The 14,484-nt window shown below is 41.0% G+C and overlaps 1 pseudogene; it reads right to left on the minus strand.

The window, feature by feature from the left end:
- Positions 1-955: 955 nt before the first annotated feature.
- On the minus strand, positions 956-1,132 carry LOC140287020 (U2 spliceosomal RNA; annotated as a pseudogene).
- Positions 1,133-14,484: the final 13,352 nt, after the last annotated feature.

Below are 14,484 nucleotides of genomic sequence, written 5' to 3' on the forward strand. Positions count from 1 at the left end.
TTGTCTTACCCGCTTTTTACAAACTTTAGTCGAACATTCACACCTTTTTGCAGCCGAACACAGTTTTTTGCAGCCGAATTTGGGCATTCGCACCTTTTCATACCCACTTTTTACCAACTATGGTCGGACATTCACACCGTCTTACAGCGGAACACCTCCGCTCCCTCTTTTGATGGTGTATGTTCGGGCATTCGAACCTTTTCTTACCCGCTTTTTACAAACTATGCTCGGACATTCAAACATTCTTGTAGCCAAACACATCCACTCCTGCTTTTGATGATGTATGGTATGGCATTCGAACCTACTTGTTGCCCGCTTTTCATTAATTATGGGTGGACATTCACACCTTGTCGCAGCCAAACACCCTGTTTCGATCATGTATGGTTGGACATTCGCACCTTTTCTCACCCGCTTTTTGCAAACTATGGTCGGCCATTCACAGCTTCCTCTCCACCATACTTGTATGGTGGGATATTCACACCCACTTGCATCCGAAGACCTCCGCCCCCACTTTTGTTGATATTTAGTCGGTCATTCGCACCTTACCCGCTTTTGGCAAACTATGGCCTTCTTGCAGCCAAAAACCTCTGATCTCGCTTTTGATTATGTAAGGTTGGGCATTCAGACCTTGCTTCACCTGCTTTTCACCAAATATAGTCGGACATTCACACCTTCTTGCAGCCGAACACTTCCGCTCCACCTTTTAGTTTTCTATGGGGCATTCACACCTTTATTTTCACCGCATTTTATAAAAACACCACAGGAACACCGTATTGAGGCTTTGTTCTGACCGCTCATTCGGTGTCGCGTTTCTTTCAAGCATTTCTCCTGGTTAGCCCGCACTCGGCTCGCTCCCAGAGCCGTGTTAAAGTCTACTTCGCATTCACTCTCTTTTCTCAGCAGACTAAAAGAAACTTCCATCCTGCACCGCTGTTAGCTTTTTCACAAGAGCAGAGGAGAGCGCACCGTTCCCAGCGGCACTGCAGTACCGGGTCGATGCTTGGAGTGAACGGAGCAAGCTCCTTTTTCAACTCCTATTGATAAAAATCCATTTAATATGTAGTCCTTGCATAGACATATCACATATTAAACTGATAAGTACAGATGGATTATGTGCAATTAGTAAAGAGAGTAGAGGACGATCTCTCTCGTTGGAAGTCCTTACCTATATCACTTATGGGGAGAGTTACAACCATTAAAATGATGATACTACCAAAAGTTAACTATTTGTTCTCAATGATCCCCATAAAACCATCTGCTACTTGGTTTAAGTCACTAGATTCATGCATCTCCAAATTTCTGTGGAAAAACAAACCACCACGTATTAGTTTAAAAACCCTACAGAAGACCAAGGACAGTGGTGGATTAGATTTACCTCATTTTCAGCACTATTCCTTAGCCAATAGGTTACAATATATATCAAAATGGTTTAAACCTTGTTGTTGTCACAGTTCCCAGAGACGTTGTAATCGTTGAGGATTCTATATTCACCCCCTCATTAGAGGCACGTGTTGCAGATTGATGACACTGAATCTTCTTCTCTGTTCATTGCTGGCATCATTCCCAGCATCGTAAGTGTTCGTGGCATTGTTAGCCTCTTCTTCTGGATCTTGATATCGAGCATCCTTTTGTATTTCTGGTTTGTAAGTCCTCTCTCTTCGTTCACCGGAGTCTTCGTCTCTTTGTCCTTGAGTTTGGTGATTTTTTCTTCTTTTGATGCCTTGACACAGTGTGACAGGTGATACCACATGGGAGATCCTTTAACTTGGACTGCTGTCCCTGTGCTGCGAAATGGCTGTGCTGCTCAAATGGTCTCTCCTTCATCATATACACAGTTATTTATACATCACCTTCCACCATGAAGCGTTGTCCCTTTTTGTTTCTCTCTTTGTTCTTAAAATGCTGTTATAAATGTCTAAACCAATCCATTAAACTAGATCATTTTGGCAGTAAAGCGATCTACAATGTGCTTGGTCGCAAAGCTGCTCATCTGTGGTAAACAGCTCTTCAGAAAGGCATTCTTCAATTGATTTCACTCATTTTATGTAATAATTTTGTGATTTCCTACAAAACTACACTTCTTCTCCCATCTGTCTGAGTATTTAATATTGTCTGGGTCCCGTTAAAACATGTATTTTTCCCATCTAATTCCTTGTTTGCTTTAAAACAAGTATTCCCCATTTTCTATCCCTTCAGTAGCCAACCAGTTTGTATGGAGTACACTGGAGCAACTTGACTGATCAGTAAAACACTGCTTTTGTTGTCACCGCAAGGCTTCCCCCGTCGGTTGTTTCACTGAGACACTACTGAGTAACTACAACTCAACACAGTTTATACACATAACATTCATATACATACTAACAAACAAACAAACAATAATTTATCGCAATTTTCTCATCTCTGTTTGAACGTACACCCAGGTAAATATTCCTGTAGTCTTCTCATACCGACTATGGACCCATTCATTGTTTAACTTCACTGTTTTGCAAATCCTAATTGAATATTACACATTGACATTGAACTTTACTGGATAAGCAGGTCTTCATTGCATTCAGCAGCCTATATGTGAGCATTTATGTGTAAGCTGTTCTTCTTTGCATTTATCAGCAGCAAGCAATTCTTCACTGCACATGCATATGTAAATAGTAAAACAATTCCAATGTGTTAGCGAAACCTTCTATATCACAGTGGTTTCTAAGGTCTATTTTAAGTTCTTTGCCATCAGTGAGATGACATTGTTTACAAAGTGTGTCAAATTATCACTGAAGATCTTTTCAGGAATTTCAAATCTAGAAATGAGTTATTTTACGCGTGATTTTGCTACTGAGAGTGCATCTGCTTGTGCACATGGAAATATTTCAGACCATTTGGTAAAAACCTCTGTTGTCACTGAGCAGAATCGTTTCCCTTAACATTAATTTAGTTCAATGAAATCTACAAAATAATGAAATAATGAAATCCAAACAAATATGTTGAAAAAGATACACTGGCTTAGGGAATTATCTTCGTTTTGGTCTTAGATTGCCCTGTGGAATGTATTTTGCACATATTTGACCTGCTAGACAAAACTTTATTCATTTATTTATTCTAAAAAAATGTTTTTAATAATTAGTAAAACCATATGCTGTAAAAACCTGGTTCATTATTGCTTCCATCCCTCCTGTTGAGACATGACATGGTCCGTGGCTCAATACTGCAGCATATTTAAACAAATTCTTGGGCAGTATGGTTTTCCTTCCGGTCATTCATACGAGTCTATTGTAGATGGCAATTGAATAACATCTAAAAATGCTAAAATATTTGTAGTTTATACATTTAGCTGTGGATGTCAACATACCTGTTTTTCCAATGCTGTGTTAACACATGTACAGTTGAGAAGGCATACTGACTGTCAGTGTAAACGTTAACAACCTTTTTGTTATTTAATTTACAAGCTTCAGTTAAAGCTACCAATTCGACTGCTTGAACAGAGTAATTTTTTGGTAGTGGTTGTTTTAAGAAAACTTCAGTTTCTGTTACTACTGCAAATCCTGTAGCATTTGTGCCATCAGGGTTTTTTGCTTGACCTGTTGAATAAATATAGTTATTTCTGCATTTTCATAACGTATATCAGTTAAGTCTGGCCTGGGTAAAACACTGATGGTTATTTCTGACATGCAATCATGAGGCTTTCCATCTGTGGGGTAGGTAGCAGTGTGGATGGATTAAGTGTAGCACATCTCTCGACAACAAGGTGTGGCTGTGAAAGAAGAACTGTTATGTAGGAGAGATGTCTGGTAAAGATATTTTGTTAAGTAACCATATCACAGCCACTGCATGAGGTACCTTAAGTGTTAATGGGTGAAATAACACCATTATTGTTGATGCCTGCACTGCCAATGGCTTCTGGCCATTGATTCAAAAGTACGATCTTGTCCCTGTTTCCCCCTTTCAGTGGACACTTGCCCCTAATTACCGCAATTCAGCAGGGGGTCTTTCATTAGGAGTACTGGACTCCCCCGTGCACGGTTTCAGCTCCGACCCTGGAAAGCGGAAAAAACGTTGAGATCTGGTTTGAGGACCCAATTGTTGAGAAAAGTCTCTCAATGAGACTCAGAGTTGCTGGAGTCAGTTAATGCAAATGTTTAATCTTGCAGCAAGTTCAAGAATGTGTGTGTGAATGGGTGTATGTGTGCGAACGTGTGTGAGTTTGTGTATGTGAGAGTTTAATGAACCTGTTATCCACAGGCAGGTCTTAACTAGTATGGCACAGGTCCAGCCTGTCTCATCTTTTTTGGAAGGTCCAGCGCTCGGCCGTAACCCTTCTGTCTGTTTGGACTCTCACATACATTCGGTTAATCATAGAAAAACGAGAACAAAACTTTTTAGCCCCTTAAATTCATAAAACAGACATGGTGCAGTTATTTCCATTCTAGAAAATAAGAGTAATCACCACCATTCCTATAAATTCTGGATATTCTAACAATCTGAATCTTTTTTAAATGTTCGATGAAGCCCTTTGCTGTTCTGTTTAGAGACTCAGCTGATCACAAACCAAGTTTTGCTCTTGAACCAAGCTTCTAAACTCTTCACCTTTTTCATTTCTCAGTTAGTATTCACTTTAAAACTGATTAAAAGAAAAATTAAATGAATGCCTATCAACAAATGTGGGATCTAAACTCTAGTGCTTTCTCTAAAATAATTTCCTTTCTCAATTCAGAAAGGTGTGTGTGTAAGTCACAACACCTGTGACACCAAAACGGCTTTCTTTTCTCTCTTTTCTCTACACTCTGCACTGTGAGCACACACACCAAATCAGAAAGGCTTTTTTCTCTCTTTTCTACATTATGGACTGTGGGGACACAAAACCGCTCTCTCTCTTTTTTTTTTTGATTGTGTGCCAGGGCGTTGTCTCACGTATTAGATTATGCTTAAGATACGAATGGGTTTATCAGTCACATCAGAATCCGTACATACTGATCCTCCCGTAAGAAAATGGTCGGATCTTATCAAACACACTTTGTTTCTTGTGACAAGTCAGCGAAACAGCGTATACACGTCAAGACACTGAATCAAGTTTGCCACAAGAACTCATAAGTTTGGCAGTATTGCTCTGCCGTCAGCAATCATACACCCATTTTATTTTCATGAGACATGTGCAGGCACCTGTTCATCTACTGTTCTATCACTATGAATTAGTTTATCTATTATCAATAAGGATACTTCTACAACTACTATCAAAGTATGTCTTCTTATGTTGTCAGTTGCTATATATGAATAAGTGGGTTGCTACTGAAAAGCATTAAGCATGTCACACAGCCCAAACATATAACATTTCAGGACACACCACACAGTTAACAACCACAGTGAAGCGTGTCAAAGCCCAAACATGTAACATTCAACAGGACACTTACACAACACATTCAAATCAAACAGTCAGACAACATACAAGAACATATACCCCAGCCGGGTAGGAAGGTCCAGCGCTCGGCCGTAACCCTTCTGTCTGTTTGGACTCTCACATACATTCGGTTAATCATAGAAAAACGAGAACAAAACTTTTTAGCCCCTTAAATTCATAAAACAGACATGATAGTCTGAGACGATAGGACTGCTTTTTAGTTTTTATTTGAATAAAAGAGGGTTTCCCGGTTGTGTCATTAGTGAGACAGAGATTTCATGGGTAAGTGAAACTTTTGAAGCAGTCCGAAGAAGTGTGAAGTACTCCGAAGAAGTGTGAGTACAGATTAAGGTCCTCATTGGAGACGTCCTTTGAGTGAAGGAATATATTTCCCCATTCCAAGTCTGAGAATGGGAAACAGTAGGTCTCAGACTTTTGACCCTACCGGGGGACCTAAGCATGATGAAATGAAAAAGACATATGGTCCAGAGGTTTTCCACCAGAAGGTTCTTTTAGTATGTTAGAAATAAGAAAATTAGAAGAAAAGTTTTGCAAATATGAGAAAGAGATGAAGCAAAAAAAAAGAAAATTAAGTTTAAATAAGAAGTAAGAAAGGTATAGAATTTTGGAAAAAATAAAGTGTATTAAGAGAAAGAAAGGAAAATGTTAAACAAATGCCATGACGGAATGATGATAATAATTTAGTATTAGCTGTGCCGGATCCAGACCTGGACTCCTGCCCTCCACAACGCCTGCAACAACAACAGCCAGCCCTGCCACAAGCCTCTGGCTCTCGGGAAGAAGGGACTTCTTCCATCCTCCCTCGGGAAGAAATTCCATCATTCTCACAACATCAGCTACATAGGTCTGATGATGAGGAAAAGGAAGACGTTTGGTTCTCCAGCGTACCTGCCCAAGAACTTTTAACGCAAGTGACAAAAATCCTTTACCCACAATCTGGACTTCAGAGATCTAAACGTGAGAAAAAAAAAACCAGATTCAAACCATGCCTATGGTTAAAGTTGCAGTTCCCACTGGACCATTACTGGTTTATCGACCCTGGACTGAGACTGACATCATGGAAGCATAACAATGCTTACCAGATCCAGAGATTTCTGGACCCCATTTTGCTGACGAGTTGCGAGATTTCTGCGCACAATTCTGCCCGACTGGGGTTGAATTGCGTCGCATATTGGCAAAAAAGTTCAAACCGTCCGACCTCTGCAAAATAGAGGCCAGTATGCTACAACTGGATTTGCGACCTACCAACAGTGAACGAGGACATAATGATAACGCTCAATATGAAGCAGCCAACCAAAGACTGTGTCAAGCCATCACCACTCAATTTCCAACCAAAATCAATATGTCCCACATTTACACCTGCAAACAGAAACCTGGTGAAGGGACTGATGATTTTGTACACCGCATCCTTGAGGAAGTCAGCAAGCACAGCGGTCATCAGAGACCAAGGGATTTGGGTAATGAATCAGGACCATGGGAGAGTATTGCATGCAATGCAATAATTAAAGGCCTCATGCCAGATGTCGCCACTGAAGTAAAGAACATTTACGTGGGATGGTGTGAGGGTCCTCGTTTGGCTGACGTTCGCCGATATGCTCGCCATGCTCATAACCAAATTGAGACGCGTAAGACAACCAAAAGGGACAAGTGTGAAAAGGAGCTGCATTTGGCAGCCATGACCATGTATTACGCAGTTGGTGTAAACAGAGGACGAGGCCGAAGTCGAAGACGTGGACGTGTGGGATCAGAGCTATGATCCGAATATTTGTTTTTACTGTGGCCAGACTGGACACTGGAAGAAGGACTGTCCACAGCTGAAAAGTGATGAAATTGGGCAAAAGGCTGACTGAGGGTGGGAGGCAGGTTCTGGACGTCACGCAGCAGCGGAGCCTCCACTAATGGGTGATAGCACAAACACACTCACACATTTTTCCTGCTCTGTGTAGTGAAGAAACGCTTGCCGACTGTGATTTCCGTCCTAGAGCAAAGATATTTCTCTCAGAATATGGGAACTTATGTTCATCAGTAGTGACGTCAGGGGAGTTTTATTGTCCTCCAAAGTTAAGTGGAAACCACGTTTACTCTATGTCTGCCTCAGGCCAGGTTGTGAAGGAGAAAATGACAATGCCCATTGCGTGTTGTCACTCCCGATGAGCTCTCCTTCAAACACTAATTTTTGTTATCAGAGTTGTGTCCCATTAACCTGATGGGCTGTGATCTCATGTGTAAATTAGGCATTATTTTAACTTCTACACCAGAGGGTGTTAAGGTTATGTTACAGCCTGACAAAGTTTTCACAGCAGTGCAGTTTGATTCATCGGCACTTACATATGCTTATGAGTGGAAACTTCCCAGCTCTCCTTTTTCACAACAACTAGTGGAAGAAGCAGAAGTGTTAGTTTCACCCCTTTCTGATTTCATGCAACCTACTGATTTGCACTGCACATCACACATTTCTTTGGGGCCTGACAATGACTATGAGAAGAAGTGAAAAAATATGTGCGCCTACTTTATTGGCTGTGTCGCTCACTCCAGAGCACTTCGATTTTTTTAATGTTTGTGGTACTCGCCCTCACATTTCCTTGGCCAAACGTACACACTGGCAGTGACAAGGTGTGGGAGAGTTTGTTGCTACATGTCAGAAATAAATGGAGTGGACTGTTTCACCTGCTGATCCAAATTTGATGTTTTCTGAACGATTGTCAGCATACAAAAAAACATTTTTGAGTACAATGCATTGTCAAAGAACTGTGGACTTAATTCCTACCACAGAATCACATTTTGAAGCATGTTTTTTATCTGAAACAGATTTGTCTTCGATACCCATGTTGGCTGAAGTGCCCAATGATCTTTGGGCTAAGAGCAAATATGATGTGGGGTTGATAAAAGGCTGTGAACCAGTAATTGTCACCCCTAAATCAGACTTTTGTCCATGTAAAAAACAGTACCCTTTTAAGCCTGAAGCAATTAAAGGGATTAAACCTGTTTTTCAATCTTTTCAGAAAACAGGCGTTATTGTTCCTTTTGAAAATTCACCTGTGCTTACTCCATTGTTTCCTGTTAAAAAGATTAAAGATGCTGGCCAGCCAGATGAATGGCGTTTTGTACAGGACCTCCAAGCGGTGAATGCTGCAGTTCAGCCACATGCTCCTACTGTGCCCAACCCACACACTATTTTGTCTCAAATTACATCAGATGCACAGTTTTTCTCAGTGGTTGACTTGTCGCCAGTGCACCCTGATAGCCCATTTTGGTTTGCTTTTTAGTTTGAAGGGAGATCTTGGACTTTTACCCGGTTATGCCAGGGGTACTGTGAAAGTCCCACTATTTACAATGCTGCCCTCAAAGCTAGTCTGGATTAACTTCAATCAACCACAGGCTCTGCTCTTTTGCAGTATGTGGATGACATCCTTTTATGTGGTCCATCTAAACAACAGTGTGAAAAAGACAGTGAATCTGTTGAAACATCTTCCTTCTTATGGCCATAAAGCCAGCCTTTCTAAATTACAGTTTGTACAGGACGAAGTCACCTTTTTGGGTCATGTGATTTCTAAGGATGGGCGCTCACTTTCTCCTAAACGTGTTGCTGCAGTTCAGATCATTCCTAAACCGGTTACTAAAAAACAGCTTATGTCATTCTTAGGTATAACATCTTACTGCAGGAACTTTATTCCTAACTACTCTTTTCTCGAAGCTCTCTTAGGTGCTCTTATCCATGGTAAAGGCAGCTGCAGTTCTGACATGCAGCTCCAGTCAGCTGATCGTGTTCCATGGACTCCTGAGGCTGAATCAGCCTTTAGTGAGCTTAAGCTGGCTCTTCAAACAGCACCAACACTTGGCATTCCAGATCCTCATAAACCTTTCATACAGGCAGTTGATGAGAAGCATGGTTGTATGACATCTGTTCTTATGCAGGAACATGGGGCAGGCAAAGGCCAGTGGCTCATTTCTCAGCAAAACTGGACTCTGTGGCTGCAGGCCTGCCTGGTTGTCTTCGTGCTGTTGCAGCTGCAGAGAAAGCTGTCCTGGCCTCCCAAGATATTGTGGGCTACGCTAATTTGACTGTTTTGGTTCCTCATACTGTTGCCATTATTCTTCTCGAGCAGAAAACTTCACATCTTTCAACTGCTTGTTGGCTCAGATACACCTCTGTGCTCCGTGATATGCCAAATGTCACTGTTAAACGTTGTACTGTTCTGAATCCTGCTACTTTGCTTCCGACTCCTGAGGATGGGGAGCCTCATGACTGTGAAGCTGTTTTGGAACAAGTTTGTACACCCCGACCTGATCTTTTAGAGACTCCTCTTCCAAACTCTGACATGATTCTTTTTGTAGATGGATCAGCTTTGCGTGATCCAGCCACAGGTACTAACTGTGTTTGGTTTGCAGTATGTTCTTCACATGACACTTTGTTGTCTGGTTCTCTTCCTAAACATTTCTCTGCTCAAACTACTGAACTTATTGCACTTACTGAAGCTTGTAAGTTGGCAGCTGGTAAGTCTGTCACTATTTACACAGATTCCAGATATGCTTTTGGTGTTGTTCATGACTTTGGTGCGCTGTGGAAACACAGGCATTTCCTTAAATCAGATGGTAAAACTATTCTGAACTCCAAGCAGGTTTCTGATCTTCTTGATGCGATCCATTTGCCTACAGCAATCTCGGTCTGTAAGTGTGCGGCTCACACTAACTCAGACGATCCTGTTGCTTGTGGTAATGCCAGAGCTGATGCTGCAGCTAAGCAAGCAGCTAATTTTTTTCCTGTTTTTGCTTCCCTCTTTGCAGGCAGAAGACTCCCTCACAGATGTCCATGCTTTGCAAACTTTTGCCTCTGCAGATGAAATTTGGTCCTCTGGACGCATTTGGTCCTCTGTGGGTGCAACTCATACGGATGGTGTTTGGATGGGACCTGAGGGTAAACCCTGTCTACCTAAACATTTTTTTCCTCATTTTTCAAAATTGACACATGGGTTGAACCATGTGTCAAAAGGAGGGATGCTGAATGCACTCACTGCTCAGTGGTTCACAAAAGGGTTCAGTTCATATGCGCAAAAATACTGTCAGTCATGTATGGTTTGTGCCACACATAATGTAGGAAAGGCATTACACACATCGCAAGTTGCACACCCTCCACCAGAGAAACCTTTTGAACATTTGATGATGGATTTTGTTGAACTCACACCAGCTGAAGGAAAGAAATATGCACTAGTAATAGTGGACGTGTTTAGTAAATGGGTTGAAGTTTTCCCTGCAAAACATGCAAACAGTAATGCAGTGACTAAAGCACTGCTAAACAGAAATCATTCCTAGATGGGGTATTCCAGAGAAGATCAGCAGTGATAATGGCACACATTTTGTAAACACTGCATTGACTGAGGTTGGTAAATTCCTGGGAATAACCTTGCGCACACATTGTGCTTATCATCCACAGAGTGGAGGTGCTGTGGAAAAAGAAAATGGTACATTAAAGTCCAAGTTAGCCAAATGTTGTGAAGAAACAGGTCTGCCATGGACAAAAGCATTACCTATTGTGCTTACCTACATGAGAATGAGAATCAGAGCTCAAGTGAATCTCAGCCCATTTGAAATTTTATTTGGCAGACCTCCTAACCTGGGATTGGGACCTGTAACCAGACCCCTCCCTTCCACAACTGTTTGTGATGATGCTATGTTGTCTTACTGTCGAAACCTTTCCACTGTTCTATCTCAAGTTTCACAGGCAGTAAAAGCAGCCCTTCCAGCCACAGAAAACACACCACTCCAACCAGATGACAGGTGGTGAAGGAACTTCGCAGGAAACATTGGAAGTCCAAACGTTGGCAAGGCCCGTTCCAGGTGCTACTGGTCACTCACACAGCTGTTAAAGTTGCAGAGAGAGCAACCTGGATTCATGCCAGTCACTGTAAGAAGGTACCAGAACCAGTAGATGACTTCCACCCTGACATACATCAGCCTAACCAACACGCCCGGAAGGACAAAGATAAGAGTCAGCAGTAAAAGCTGTACTCCACCGGTGTGTTAAGTGCTAGTAACCTCTGACACCGAAGATTGAAACATCCTTACTGAGACCAGCGATGAAGATGATCATACACATGCTGTGAACCATGGAAGAAACTGTTTGTTGTTTGTATTTTCTTATTTGTAACCAGCATGTGCACATTGTATCTTGATTTCACAGGAAGCAATAATACAGGGCTGCTGTATTTCCCCACGACCCGAGAGACCACCAGACGCCCGAAGCCACACAGCCCCCCCCAGCACACACCCAACCGCCCAGAGCGACGGGACAGCAACCCACCACCACCACTATGTGATCAAGCTAATCAGAAGGGACCAGAGAGAATTAAATTCAGCCAATTGATGTTTTGAGGAAGCAGACATTGTTTCCATGCTAATATAATCTAAAAGAAAATTTCTAAACTGGTTAATACACAGATTGTTCTTCGCTTTCCAGTTCATGAGAATAGTTTTCTTTGCTATACATAACACTGTGAGGATCATGTGTGCTAAGCTAAATTCCACGTTGATGTTGTCTAAGTCACCCAGTATGCACAGTGTGGGGCATGCAGGAATGCTACACTTTAGTCATGTTGATAGGTCCGCACAGACTTCAAGCCAGAACTTCTGGACAGGCGCACAAAACCACAAAGCGTGTGCATAATCATCAGGTGTGTTATCTGTGCAATGTGAGCAGATGTTTGAGTGTGTTAAACCCATCCTGAACATCCTTTGTCCTGTATAGTGTGTTCTATGAAGAATTTTGTATTGTATGAGCTGTAAATTAGGATTTCGAGTCATTCTGAAGGTGTTCAAACATATATGTGGCCAGAAGCTATGACTAGAACTGATGGATAAATCTGCCTCCCATTTTGAGGACGGTAGAGACATTGTGTCATCTATCTTAGACAATAATTTATATATTTTTGATAGTAGTTTTGGGGTGCAGATGCTTAGAAATTCTACTACCCTAATCGGGAGTTGTAAGTCTGGTTGGTGGAGGATATATTTCTTTTTTATTATAGACTTAAGTTGTTGATATTCTAGGAATTTATTGCTGCCTATCTCATGTTGTGATATGAGCTCATCAAATAAAATAAAATGTCCATTTTGGATTATATGTTCCAGATGTTTGATTCCTTTGATCTTCCAGAGAGTAAAGTTTAGCATTTTTTTGTTTTGCAGGATGTCAGGATTGTTCCAGATGGGTGTAAGCTTACACGGGACAAGTGAAGACTATGTTATTTTAAGAAATTCCCACCAGGCTGTCAGAGAGGTGCTGATGTTAATGCTTTTGAAACATTTGTGATTTTTTACGTTTTGACTAATAAGTGGCAGGTCAGAGATTTCCAGATTATCACACAATGCTTGTTCTATATTTATCCATGGTTCATCTATTGGGCTAGGTTTAAACCATTTTGATATATACTGTAACCTATTGGCTAAGGAATAGTGCTGAAAATTAGGTAAATCTAATCCACCCTGTCCTTGGTCTTCTGTAGGGTTTTTAAACTAATACGTGGTGGTTTGTTTTTCCACAGAAATTTGGAGATGCATGAACCTAGTGACTTAAACCAAGTAGCAGATGGTTTTATGGGGATCATTGAGAACAAATAGTTAACTTTTGGTAGTATCATCATTTTAATGGTTGTAACTCTCCCCATAAGTGATATAGGTAAGGACTTCAAACGAGAGAGATCGTCCTCTACTGTCTTTAATAATTGCACATAATTTAGCTTTGTTAGCCCTGAGAGCCTGGAGGAAATGTTTATTCCTAAATATCTAATATTTCCTGACTGTAAAGTGATCGCAGGTATATTCTGGTCCCTATAGTTAATGGGCAGAACTGTGGTCTTAGACCAATTGATAGAGTAGTCAGAAAGTGCTGAGAATTTATTTATGAGTGTGATCGTGTGAGTGAGAGACGTTTGTGAGTTCTGAAGGAAAAGTAATACATCATCAGCATAAAGACTTATTTTATGCTCAATATTTTGGGGTTGGATGCCTTTAATATTTCTATCTTGTCTGATAGCAGCTGCTAAAGGTTCGATGAAAATAGCAAAAAGTGAGGGAGAAAGTGGGCAACCCTGTCTTGTACCTCTCTGCAGACTGAAGCTTGGAGAAGTTTGATCATTTGTCCTGACACTTGCACTTGGGGAGTCAGTTATTTTCTTTTGAGGAGATAAGAGGCTTTAATAATAATATCTTGCAAGAGAGAACAACACAGTACAGAATACAGAGTTGCTCTGACCACTGAAGCAAAAACACACAGTTATATTGCCCACTCATCACGTCATCTGTTTTTGGGTATAGTTGATTGTTCTTCTAACTTTCCTCCCCAACCATTAGTTGAGGTTACCCAGACACACTCGTAAATACCAGCCTAACCCTGTCCCCCCTAAAGTGCAGCTATCTCATAATAACAAGCCCACCATTGTAAAGAGGAATTTAAGAAAACAGGGCAGGGTGGTACCTTGCAGCTCAGTGTTTTGCAGGTTATACACAGTAACACTCAATGCAATGCATATAAGAATTATTTTCCATTACATTCCTCCCTTTTGATTATAATAATACCATTATATTAATCAACCCAAAAGAAACAAGGAAAATAATAACTTTATCTGTAAAACATCAGCCTGCATTTGCACACAACGTGAGTTTAAAATGCAGGCATCATAGTGATAAAGGGTCCAATGATAAACAATCAAAACATGAACAATCAAATATGATTATCTTCATCCCTCTCTAAGTCAGCGTCACTACAGGAAAAATTTTGAAAGCAAAAAAGTTCTTTGAGTCATTTGAATCATTTGGTGAGATACATACAATGAGGCCTTTCACACAGGGAAAAATACAGCAGCCCTGTATTATTGCTTCCTGTGAAATCAAGATACAATGTGCACATGCTGGTTACAAATAAGAAAATACAAACAACAAACAGTTTCTTCCATGGTTCACAGCATGTGTATGATCATCTTCATCACAGGTCTCAGTAAGGATGTTTCAATCTTCGGTGTCAGAGGTTACTAGCACTTAACACACCGGTGGAGTACAGCTTTTACTGCTGACTCTTATCTTTGTCCTTC

This window comes from Leuresthes tenuis, unplaced genomic scaffold (assembly GCF_036924035.1).
Source record: "Leuresthes tenuis unplaced genomic scaffold, fLeuTen1.0.hap1 SCAF_104, whole genome shotgun sequence".
NCBI classification, from domain to species: Eukaryota; Metazoa; Chordata; class Actinopteri; order Atheriniformes; family Atherinopsidae; genus Leuresthes; species Leuresthes tenuis.